This window comes from Scardinius erythrophthalmus, assembly GCF_964197995.2.
Source record: "Scardinius erythrophthalmus genome assembly, chromosome: 17".
Classification (NCBI taxonomy): Eukaryota; Metazoa; Chordata; class Actinopteri; order Cypriniformes; family Leuciscidae; genus Scardinius; species Scardinius erythrophthalmus.
In genome coordinates, this window is record NC_138237.1 from 31,186,001 (window position 1) to 31,198,786 (window position 12,786).

Consider the following 12,786-nt stretch of genomic DNA (forward strand, 5'->3'; position numbering starts at 1 on the left):
AAATGATCGCCAAAACTGCTGGATCTTCGATTTTCTGACCCTGTCAACGCCTGGCTGATACCTGTCGTCGGCCCGGAAGAGGTGTTCCAGCCCGGCGGCCCCTGCTCTCCCTGTCCCAGCTGGCGCGGGGCGAATTACCGCAACTTGCGGCCTTCTGTGTCGGGCTTCCCGGACAGCCAACGCCACGGACCCGCCAATTCCTGCCACGATTGTCCTGGTAAATGCTAGATCACTAGCAAATAAGACTTTTGTCTTAAAGGATTTCTTCACGTCCCTATAATTGGATTTCCTCTGTGTGACTGAGACATGGCTGAGTGTTGGTGAGTCCAGCATTTTTACTGAATTTTTACCCCATGATTGCTGCTACTTTAACTCCCCGTGGATGACGGGCCGAGGAGGAGGTATAGCGACTGTCTATAAGAGTCAGTATAAATGTAAGCAGCTATTGCTCTCATCCTCTTTTACCAGCTTTGAACTGAGCTCATTTGAGCTTGGACGCTCTCACACAGTGTTGTGTGCTGTGGTTTATCGGCCTCCCAAGTACAATAAGGACTTTTTAAATGACTTTTCTGATTTCCTGGCTGAAATCATGCCTAAATATGACCGTGTTCTTATTGTTGGGGATTTTAATGTTCATGTATGTTGTCCTGATAAGCCCATGGCAAAGGGTTTTCCAAACCTCATTGATTCTTTTAATCTTGTGCAATCTGTGTCTGGACCCACACAAGAACATGGACACACACTTGATCTTGTTTTATCATATGGTCTGCCTGTTTTTAATCTAGAGATATGTGACACAGTCTTTTCTGACCATATGCTTGTAATATTTGAGACTGCTCTTGCCGATCATACAGTTAAACCTTGCGCTGTTGCACGGCACTGTTGCACGGCGCTGTCGCATTATTAACCCTTCCACTGCTGTTTAGTTCTCGGTTGCTTTCAGTCAGAACTCCTTCATTCCTGAGTCTGTGTGCAATACAGAGGAGCTTAGCCCATGGTTTCACTCCACCTGCCAAACTGTTTTGGACACTGGCTCCATTAAAATCCAGGTAGCCTAAAACTAAATCTGAGCCCTGGCTAAATGACGCAACTCGTGCTGTTAGACATGAGTGCCGTAGAGCTGAGCGCAATGGAAGAAGGACAAACTGCAGGTGTCTTTTCAAATGTTAAGGGACTGCTGGCGTCATTATCAGAAAACTGTGAAAGATGCTAAAAGAAAATTTCTCGGATATTATCCTGTCAAACTGTCACAAGCCTTGTGTTTTGCTTAACACTATTGACTCACTTCTAAATGCCCCGCAGACTGTCTGTATGGAGGCATCCCCTGCTGTGTGTGAAAACTTCCTTAACTTTTTTATTGATAAGGTTACTTCCATTAGGGCTCAAATGTTACCTTCAGCTTATGACCCCTCAATCTCTGTCCCCTGCTCTGCTGTCTTTGATCATTTTGAGCCTGTGACTTTTTCCTTTTTACAGGAGGTTGTTGGTCATTTGAAGCCCTCAGGTTCTCCAAATGATGCTGTCTCTCCTCAACTATTTAAGGAGGTTTTCTCCACTGTAGGACCATCTGTTGTTGCAGTCATAAATAGCAGCCTGACTTCAGGTGTGGTCCCTGAAAATTTTAAACATGCAGTAGTTCAGCCTCTGATTAAACAACCTGCTCTAGATCCTGCAGTTCTTGCTAATTTCAGGCCAATCTCCAAACTGCCTTTTCTTTCAAAAATCCTAGAGAAGATTGTGCACAATCAATTAATGGCTTTTCTGGAAGAACATAATATTCTAGAGGTTTTCCAATCCGGTTTTAAAACCCTGCACAGCACCGAATCAGCTCTTTTAAGAGTTTTTAATGATATCTTTCTAGCTATTGACTCTGGTGACTGTGTTATCCTTGTGCTTTTAGATTTAACTGCTGCATTTGACACAGTGGACCATGAAATGTTGATTTCACGTTTGAAGTGCATAGCACTGGAATGGTTCAGGTCATACTTGGCTGATCGAACTTTCTGTGTCAGCTTAGGTGACTCTGTATCCTCCTCTGCTCCTCTCTTGTGTGGGGTCCCACAGGGCTCAGTTCTTGGTCCTCTCCTTTTCTCTCTCTATTTGCTACCACTTGGTTCCATACTTAGGAAGGACGGCATTTCATTTCACTGTTATGTAGACGACAGTCAGATTTATGTGCCTCTTAAAAAGAAAAATGAATACTCTGTCAGACTGCTACTTAAATGTCTCGATGATATAAAGGCCTGGAGGGCGCTGAACTTTTAAAATTTCAATGATAAAAAGACAGAAGTGATGGTTTTTGGAGGTACCACTGGGACCCCCAATGTAGATCGGGGTTCTTTGGCCCAGTATATTAAACCTAGCATCACAAATCTAGGGGTTAAAGTGGACCCTGAGCTTAAGTTTGACAGTCAGATCAAGGAGCAGCTGCACGTCTTTTAACTGGCACACGTAAACGTGAGCACATTTCCCCTATTTTAGCCTCACTTCACTGGCTGCCTATTCTGCCTGTTTTTAAAACCCGTCTTAAAACAATTTTTTCTCTGTGGACTTTGATACCTAGTGAGATGTTGACTTTATTTATTTACTTGATTTAATTTCTTATTTTGATTGCTTTTATTGCGTGGTTATTATTTGTACTCATGTTTATGTCGTTTATTTTTATTGTTTTATTTTACATGTAATTTTGCGTAATTTTCCTGTACAGCACTTTGGTCAGCTTTGGTTGTTTTAAAGTGCTTAGCAAATAAAGTTGGACTGGATTGGAACCAGCCACTGAGTGAGGACAATCTACTAAGTATCTCATCACTCCTGCGAACAGGAAGGGGTCCAGAGGAAATTACAGTTCCTAACATCATAGTTGCGAGTTCACACACCTCTTTAACATTAATTTTGGTGATCTCCGACTGGCGGAGTCGAACATCATTTGTGCCGACGTGAATAATAATCATAGAGAATTTAAGATTAGCATTAGCCAGCACTTTTAAATTTGCTTTGATCAAGGCCGCATTAATGCACGGGTTTACCTGGGCTGAAGTTCAGGGGCCTCCCATGTTCAGGTTCATGATGAGCTGAAAAGGTCATATTGTTTTGTAACTTGTCAGGTTTTCTGTCAATCACTCTAATCGCACGTTACATGTCTGCTGATTGAGTGACCCACGTGGCCCCATAAGCCCTGTTCACAGCCAGCGATTGTGTCGCTGTATGTCGCTAGTCTCTATACTGTGAAGTCGCGTGTTGGTAGTGCTGTCGCTCTAATGTTATTGGTAGACTGCTCGTCTGGCCACATCTATACAAAACACCATCACAAGTGATACAACTATATTATTTTAATTTGACTAGGAATTAGGCTCAAAAGAAACAGTATGCTGTTGGGAGAGTGTTTTTATATTACCACACAGCAGTGTTCAGTGGATTAAATAATTTACTAGATTAACGATCTATCAATCTATAAATTAAACTCACTCATACTGTCATAAATTACTAAAACGTCATCCGAATTTGACAAATAATAAATTTTATAGTCCCTAATAGTCAATATAATGCAGGGGAAACTGTAAAATGAACTGCAGCAGTGCTAAACTTGCATCATAAAACTACAACACTCGAACTATAAATGTATGAATTAAACTCACTGAGACTGTTGTTGTAAAGTTTTTCTTTCTTCAAAGCAGAGACCAGGAGACAGTTGGGATCGCGTTCAACAGAAGTTATTCTTTATTGAGAACTCCGCTGTACGTGGCTGCAGTACTTTCAACATAATCTAAAGTATATAAATTTACATGGTGTCTTATAGGTATTTTAAGAGGAGGGACTTTTGAAGGTGGAGACAAATTCAAACAAAGCATGTAAATGAGTATACAGGTTAAGGTAACACCCTAGACTGTGAGGGTCTGGCCAATCCTAATTCAATCAGCATTAGGCTCCAAGAGCCATTTGGGTCCGAAAGCCATTTGCAGAACAGAAGGTGAGATTCTCAGTGAATCATTCGTGTGCTAATCCCATCAGTCTGAGTGATAAGGAGAGAAAAAGAATTGCAAGATTCTTTACCATGATGTTATGTACGGAAGCATATTTGAAATAGATTCTTAAATTTGTAACCCTTCACTGTCGACAGTTTCTTTTCCATGCATCATTTTATTATATCCATGTTTGTGGTTAGTTACAGTCAAATCATATAAAACAGTGAAATCACCCTCAAACTCTTCTGTCTTGCCTGCACTGCACTCGAGACGGTGACGGGAGCTGAGTTCCACTGAAAGGCTTCTTTCCTATTGGTTATTGCTTGCAAAAATCACTTCTCATTTGCATAAAGTTGAAATTTAGTTGCTGTGTGTGGTTGTTAAATAAAATGTCTTGTGTTTATGCTCAAGTGGGATCAGCTCAGTGATATGTTAATAACAATATTATGGTGTTTTCTGACTCAAAGAGGGAAAACTCACTGTTGTAGGTCTCGAAAGAAACTAATGCATTTTGTGATGTAGATTTCCTAGATATTACACTTTTTTAAAATGAGACTCTATAAATCGAGGGGATGGGGGGCCTACAAAACCTCTCAGCCCCGGGGCCTAACATTAAGTTAAGGCGGCTCTGGATATATTACACAAGATCAAATTCAAAATATAAGCATGTATTCACCATTATGTACATAAATATATATACAATTGTAAGAATAAATCCACAGGTCATGTACTATAATATGAACAGAAACTGTCCATTTATACCACTGAAAGATACACATCCATGTAAACACTATAATAGTACAAGTCTAGCTTGTCTTTCATTGATGCTATGAAGGCATCATCTCGCCAGATCCTCTGTATTGTGAAATCTGATTTTGTGTCAGTCACAAAGTCACACCACTGTAGACCAGTCACTGCAAGCTGGCCTTGAACCTGCCAGTAGTACTTGTGGGTCTCTTTGAGTTTGGCTTGTCCTCTTTGAAGTTTTATAAATGGAACCTGGGCAATGTTATCAGCAGATGTGCTTTTTACCTCCACTAGGCCAAATTGGAAGGTTTCAGATGGATCATGCACTTGTCCATCAGGACTGGCTCCTAGATGTGGTGCTTCTGGATTGATAATAAACCCACATGGTAGGACACTAACACTGGCTGTCTCAGAATATTTTCTCAAAATATCTGGCTCAAGTTCGAGGCCATGTTTCATAGCACTTGTCTGCCTCGTGCCCTTGATGATTCTTACCGCTAATGACTGACCAGATGAATCCCCAACTACATGACAAACCTCCCTGAACCTGCTTGCAGTAACCCTTGATTGCCGCATTTTTCCCCAAGCAGTACATTTTGACTGTAGTCTTGTGGCCTCTTCAATCTGACAAGCAGAACAATGGGTAACCTTTATAGACTCCAGATGAAGTGATTGAAATTAACAACAGGAACATCTGCAGCTATAGGGGGACATTGGTATGAAAGTGGACTACCACAAGGTACAGGACCAAACTGTGAGGGGACCAACTCTATTTTTGACATGCCCTCTAGTATGTGTGCCAGCAAAGGCCGGGGATGGATCTGACTCAGTTTTGTGCCAGAAGCCAAGACATCAGGATCTGGAAGGGGACCTAAAGAAATTAATACAAACTATTAGTATTGAACACATTAAGTTGTAGCTGAGTACACGTGTACACATACAGTGTTGTGTATTACCTGTGTAAGCCCTGTATAGGGTAGACTTGATTCCAGTCTTCCCAACTGACTTTGGCTTCAGGACAACAAGTTCACTCACTGCCTCTGGATGGACTCCCTTAGTATAAAACAAACAAATGCAGTGTTAAAGTATTCTGGAAACACTTTATAAGGTTATATACATTGACATTAGATTATGCATTTAGTCAATATGAAATAATAATGAGTAATAACAGTAAACAGATTGTATTAATCTTGGGTGATGTTAATTTATACCTTTGTTACTTAAAGGTGCATTGCGCAAGTCTCTGAGTTTTTGCAGAACTATGCCCCCCTCTGGCAACAAATGAAACTGCAACACTGCAACTGAACGCGCATGACGTCACGCCCAGTCTCAAATTCGGCCCGAATCCCTCTTATTTATTTTACTGTACAGGATTATAGAGGCAATCGCAGTGATCAGAGAAGGGCTCATTCAGCCCATCAGGCAATAGTTTAAGCATGTATGGGTTAGAAAAACGGGTATTTTTAACATGAAAAGTTGCATAATGCACCTTTAATCTGCACTCTTGTGCATTATTAGTCCATAATGCTTTGATGTTAACATGTACTTAGGCTACTTGTTTGTTTGAGTTGATACTATAGTGTTCTTACAAATTGCAGAAAAGAAAAAAAATACATGCCTGTGTTCTTGGACGATGCCATCTCTGTGGCTCACTCGTGCAGGCCAGTGGTGGTGGGACAGACTGTAAATTCAGCTACACATAGTGGGCCGTCTGATACACAAGTGCTGTCAGATGGTTGCACAACCCTTTACCAGCTGCACAGCTGCACATATAGGCAGAAATACAAACAATCTCTTCCGTCTCCAATGACACCTGTTTGAGAAGACAAATAGTTTAGCTAATGAATTGTAATTTTGTGCTGTGAGCTACATTAAAGGGATAGTTCACTTCAAAATGTAAATCAATACCAAAAAAGTTTATGTTGTCCTCATAGTATTTGTTACCATATTTGTCAACACCCACTAAGGCTCCTGTCTTGATATAATCACATTTCAATTATGTCTTGAATCGCATTGACTTCCATAGTAGGAAAGAAAAAATACTATGGAAGTCAATGGGACCAGTAAACGGTTTGGTTACTGAAATTCTTCAAAATATCTTCCTTTGTGTTCAGCAGAAAAAAGAAATTCATACAGGTTTGAGACAACTTTAGGGTGAGTATATGATGACAGAATTTTCATTTTGAAGTGAACTATCCCTTTAAGTGCTGTTAATTGAAAGCTGCAAATAGCAGCAAAAGCAAGAAATACAGCTGTAGTCTGCAACCGCAGAAGCAATGAAAGAGACATAACTAAAAACCAACAAGGAAAACCTTAAGACAGGTGAAACTAAAATAAAGGGAAATAAAAATCTGCAACCGCAGTAACTTGATATCAGAACGATCTGAACTAACTCATATAAGCCAACAGGCATATTACATATAACCTCAAGTGTGTGGGGCTCCTCATTTTTCCTCATAGACCGATAACACCTAGCTCTCACTACCACCTTGCGATCAACAACATTAGAAACTGAACACATAAAAATGGTTAGCAATTAGCATTCATAATGTTGCAAGTGCTAGCGCCAGATAGTTATCAACTTACCTTGATAATTGTGAATAAAATCCTCAACGAAGAATTTATAGCCCTTGCTCAGCCTTGCTTCTTTAACTGTTGAGTGCCTACCAACAATTCTGTCAACATCCTCAAATCTGAGTCGTGGCAGTGTCGAGAGAGAAGTTGTGAAATAACGCTCCATGTTCACTTCTATGAAAACACCGTAGTTTCACCTCTGGCGGAAATCCGTTTACCCGGCGTGACGTAGTTTCCGGTTGCGTGTGAAAAAGGCTTATCGAGTGTTTATAAAACATATTTGTTATGGTACAAAAGGCAAAGAAGTCTGATCGGGTGTTGATGGTCATCATTTAGTGACTTGATTCACTGATTTCATTCAGAGTCTGATCTCTGATTAAAAGGGCAATATATTAGTTTCACTCAAAACTGTGATTCTACAGCATAAGAGCTAGCCATGGTGACCATCAGATAATATGAAGGATCTTACAAATAGTTGTGCACGAAAGGTTTCAAAGAAAAGGTATTGCATGCAGTAATGCATTACTAAGACTCACACAGACATCAAGAATCAGCATATGAATCTCAACTATGGTGACCATTAAAAAATTATTCATGCTGCAATGCATGCTGGGTACTAGCATAATACAAAACTTATCCATGGCTCCCAGCATGCATTGCGGCATAAATCATTTTTATGATCATATGCTGTTTCTTGATTACTGTGTAAGTCAGCATGATACCATAGAGGTTTTTAAAATCTGATTGTCACAACAATGGGCCTTACAGCAGAATCAGTTGTATTATAATGAATAATACAAGTAATACATCACCTGTCTAATCAGAGATTAGGCTCTGGTAAAGATCAGAGAATCAAGTCACTTAATGATGATTTTTGTCATCTAAACACAACCACATGCTCATATTTTCTTTTGGCGTATGTGCCATAACAAATGTGTTTTATAAACACTCAGTTACAGCAGCCAGAGGAAAAACTGTTGTTATAAAGTCAAGGGGCAAGAGCCCAACTAAAGCAAACACTAATCTATATCATGGTGTCTTTAAATGAAACTCAATAAATCATTAGCATCTAACCCTCTGTTCATTCTCAATAACAACTTCTGTAGACGCATGACAAAAGTCAAACTGTTTAGTACGGTAATAAGTGAAGCTGGTAATGCTGTTTGTGTAGTGGTTTAATCCTCCTGCTGAGATCTTTAGAGATTTAAACGTCTTTTATCTTGAGTTGATTTCATCTAAGGCTGTGGTTGGAAGTCAGTTGTAGTTCTTTTGTTTCTCTTTCCTTCATTGATTCTGCTCGTCAACAGCAGGTGTTAATCACTAATGCTCAATAATCACTTAATTAATCACTTAATTTCTTGACTGCAATGAATATCTACTTTTAGTAAACTCAACTGAAATAAGTTCATTGTACTCATAACTATTGTTTTTATAAACTTAATTGAATTGAGGCAATCGGCTTCCTCAAATGAAATGAGTTAGCTTAACTTGTTGGATTTTACAGTGAATTAAGGCAATCAGTGTCCTCAAATGTAATAAGTTAGCTTAACTTATTGAATTTGACTTTGTGTGTGACATTGTGAGCTAACAGTAACTGCAAGTGCTCTGAATTCATTTAAAGTTCGTCATTTCACTGTTTTTACTCAATAAAGTGAATTTTCAGCTATATAAAGTATTGAAATGCAGTGTAAAGTTTAATTGTGTATTAAGAAATATTATTGTTTTAGTGAACTTGATTAAAATAAGTTCAGAGTACTCATAACTATTGTTTTTATAAACTTAATTGAATTGAGGCAATCGGTTTCCTCAAATGAAATAAGTTATCTTAACTTGTTGGGTTTTACCAGGGGCGGCCTTAAGCATCTGGGGGCCCGTTTCAATAATTAATATGGGGCCCTACCCACATAAAACATAAACATAATAGAGCAGAAAAAGCAAGGATTCCTGTTGGTTTGCATCAATGGTATATTATTTTATTACGTGCACTTTCAGCTTCATGAACAGGCAGCTCAACATAGAAAAAAAAAACAATCTCATTTGATTAAAACTATATACAATTATACAGCGTTTTACGTTGGAATAAGCCTCGCCCTTTCACGCAGGGCAACTTCACTGCTTAATTGATTTGCGCAGTATATTTTCAGCTGTCTGGGCTGACTTTATAATTACTTGAATTATTACGGAGCTCAGGAAGTCACCTGTGGGAGAAAACAATCCGTGGCGACGGTTTTGCAATCCGTCCGCTCAGATTATAAACCGTACAGATTATAAACCGTAAATTCTCAAACAGTTCCCTCGGTTTAACAAATCATGCCCACGAGTTTCTAATCCGCGCTCTCAGACTTATAAACCGTGCCTTCAGTTTTTGCAATTTTTTTGTTGCATTGGCATTGGCAATTGCTTTATTTTTATGGCGCGTGTTATGCGCATGCTCAGCCGCATCTAACTTCCACTGTAAACACATGTATGATGCGAAAACAAAACCATCGAGTGTAAATACCGGAGAATACCGGAGTGAGCATGGCTGTGAACGACTTTTGCAGATTATGTGAAGTAAATCTACGCATCCACGGTACAATCAGCATCTACGTCACGGCTCTCAGCCCGCCCTCTGTTCGTTGATTGGCCGTCTGTTTTCAGGCCGGAGGAAAACGGAAAGCTATTACGCTTTCTCAGACTGAGTGCAGAAGCGAAATGAAATTGAGCGGAGGTAGGAAGTCTGACGTAGTCAGGCTACGTACCTCCTGGTGTTCTTCTAAAATGAAGGCGAGCCACAAATCCGTGAGTAACGTACAGTTTACAAACCCGTGGGAACGGATTGCAAAAGCGTGGGCACGGTTTATGAATTTGTGGGTACTAGGGATGGGCATTCGATTAAATTTTCTTAGTCGATCGTCGGGAGAATTAACGATCGACTATCGATTAATCATTAATATTTTTATATTGAAATTCATTATTTCTTCAACTTTTTATAAATTAAAAATGCAATGAAAATACAAAAATACAGTTTGTTTGTCCTCGATGAGATCTTTATTACAAGAAGATCAACTTGTGGCAGTGAAACTGCACGTTCGGTAACGTTAGACTTGAAGATGCCCTGCAGTGCTCTAAAACAGCGGAACAGCGAGCCGGCGTTCTTAAACAGAGACCCATGGCCACTTCATCCGTTTTCTGTGATCGGATAACTATCCGATCGTGAAAAGACCAAATGTAAATGCCCTCCGAAACGCATTCGAGGCGGATTTAAACCCGATCGCTCAAACCACTTCAGGAGGAGATCTGAGACGCATTCCAGACGAAACTGGACAAGAGTAAATGCATCTGGTTGTTGAAACTACATATGTAAATTTGACTTATCCCAAAAATGCTAAGAAATAAACATGTGAGAGCGTTTTATAGGCCTAGGCTATATGTCATGTTATAGCCAGATATGACGGCGTTACTGGAACACGCATTACCACAGATGAGCATCTATTCAAGCCAACGTGCAAACTATCGCAAATCAAAGTGAAAGTCATTCGTCAAAACACAATCATCTTCATTAAAAGTAAAGAACCGAAATGATCTTACCAGGGCTGTTGCTGCAATATTGTTGCAGTCTTTGATTTAGAAATTTTCGCTGATGATCAATAAAATGCAGCTCATATCAGTTGCTTTGGACGTGCAACAATTTAAATATGTAGCGCGGGAATTCAAGATCGGATTTATATCCGTTTTGCAAAAACACATTTATATGACCGGGTGTAAATGGAATCGTTTTGATAAATCAGATAGCTATCCGATCTGAGAAAACGCATGAAGTTCCCATAGAACTTCTGCACCAGTCCACTGATTTCTGTTGAGAAAGATAAGCATGTTGACATGATCTGGGATCAGATGCGACCGCAACCTGGTGACAGCCAGTCAGCCGCTGAAAACACCCGCTCTGAGGGGACTGACGTTGCCGGGATGCACAGGTACCTCCGCGCTAAAATCAATTCCATTGCTTCAAGACTCACACTACGCAACGCAACCTGCATTAGATTAATCGATAACAAATAAACGTGATCGACGAAATTCTTAACGATCGATTATCGATCGTCGATTAATTATGCCCATCCCTAGTGGGTACAGATTGCAAAAACTGAAGGCACGGTTTACAAGTCTGAGAGCGCGGATTAGAAACTTGTGGGTACGGTTTATTAATCCGTGGATGATGCTGGACCAAAGAAACTTTTGGTAGACTGGATAAAGCTTTTCTTTTGTTGTCTGATATCTTTCGTTTTTCAGCACCACTGGCATATGTACGTTTCCTGCTAAAAAAACAAAAACGTTTTAACCTTACGGCAAAAAAAGCAAAGTATAAACACATAAACTACCGGTATTTATTTACTTCAGATCACTGTTCAGGGGACGGTAAACGTCGCCATGGTAACCGCGGCGCGACTCGAGTTCGACCAATCAGAGACGTGTTTCAATTGAAACGGGTGAAACATAGGTAAGGCCGCCTCTGGGTTTTACAGTGTACCTGTGTTGGGTCCGTGTACTTTTTGATCATTTCATTTCCTGTTTGGAATGGAATAACAAGAAATGAAAACCAGCTCGTTATTCTGTTTTTAGTTTAGTTAAAAAAACGAAAAATGAGATTTTGGCTTGATTTTTCATTTTTCGTTTGTGGTTTACAAATCGGTTAATGGGTTGAGAAGCACCTGGCTGCAGCCTGCAGATTTGGGCAGGGGTGCACCTGGGGCGGGGCTGCACGTCTCTTCCCGCCAACATCTCTTCTCATTGGTTAGTGGCGTGGAGTCATGACGTCGATTCTAGCATGTTTTCATTTCCGATGTTCATCGCTGCATGGTGAGTACACTACAGGCAAGCTACTCTTGTTTTTGTTCTAATTTTATTTACGTTTTATTTTACCATTTTTAATTCTGAAGTGGCGTTTAGAGTTATGTTAAAATGAAGTGGTGTAAAAATGAGATTGTGTAACTTTACTCATCATATCACACAAATAACTAGGACAGCGCAGGTCTAAGTGTGTGTGTGTGTGTGTGTGTGTGTGTGTGTGTGTGTGTGTGTGTGTGTGTGTAGTGTGGGTTGGTGTGTGTGGTTTTGGTGGGATTAGGATATAGTGTTAAAACCATTGGTTAAAACAAGGCCCTTAAAAAGAAATACAGTGGCAAAACTGAACCAGGAGAAGAAATATAGGATTTAAGAGTTAATAGTAATATACAAATATATATTGTAGGATTTTTTTTTTCTATGAATTAATTGATTAAATGTATTTTGATATTATTGTTATTAATATATATAAATATATATAAATATAAGGTTATGAAAACCTTCAAGCTTTTAAAACTATTTCAAACTTTTAGGATAGGCTTTCTCAAGCCAAATTAAAGTTTGCGTTGACTTTTTTAACTAGTTTGTTGTTCATAAACAAAGTAAGTCTCTACTTTACAGACAAAGCCAATAACACTCAAGCATATCTTGTCTAACATTTTCATATAATATGTTTAAAATA

The 12,786-nt window shown here is 39.5% G+C and overlaps 1 long non-coding RNA gene across 1 annotated transcript in view; it reads right to left on the reverse strand.

Moving 5' to 3' along the window:
• Positions 1 to 3,695: 3,695 nt before the first annotated feature.
• The window catches only part of LOC308705358, a 34,806-nt gene continuing 25,715 nt past the window's right edge, over positions 3,696 to 12,786 (reverse strand). The window contains exons 3-5 of the long non-coding RNA XR_014031908.1: positions 6,328 to 6,522; positions 5,666 to 5,762; positions 3,696 to 5,580 (exon numbers count right to left, since the gene is read on the reverse strand). This is a non-coding gene — a long non-coding RNA (uncharacterized lncRNA). The remainder of the gene's footprint in view (positions 5,581 to 5,665; positions 5,763 to 6,327; positions 6,523 to 12,786) is intronic.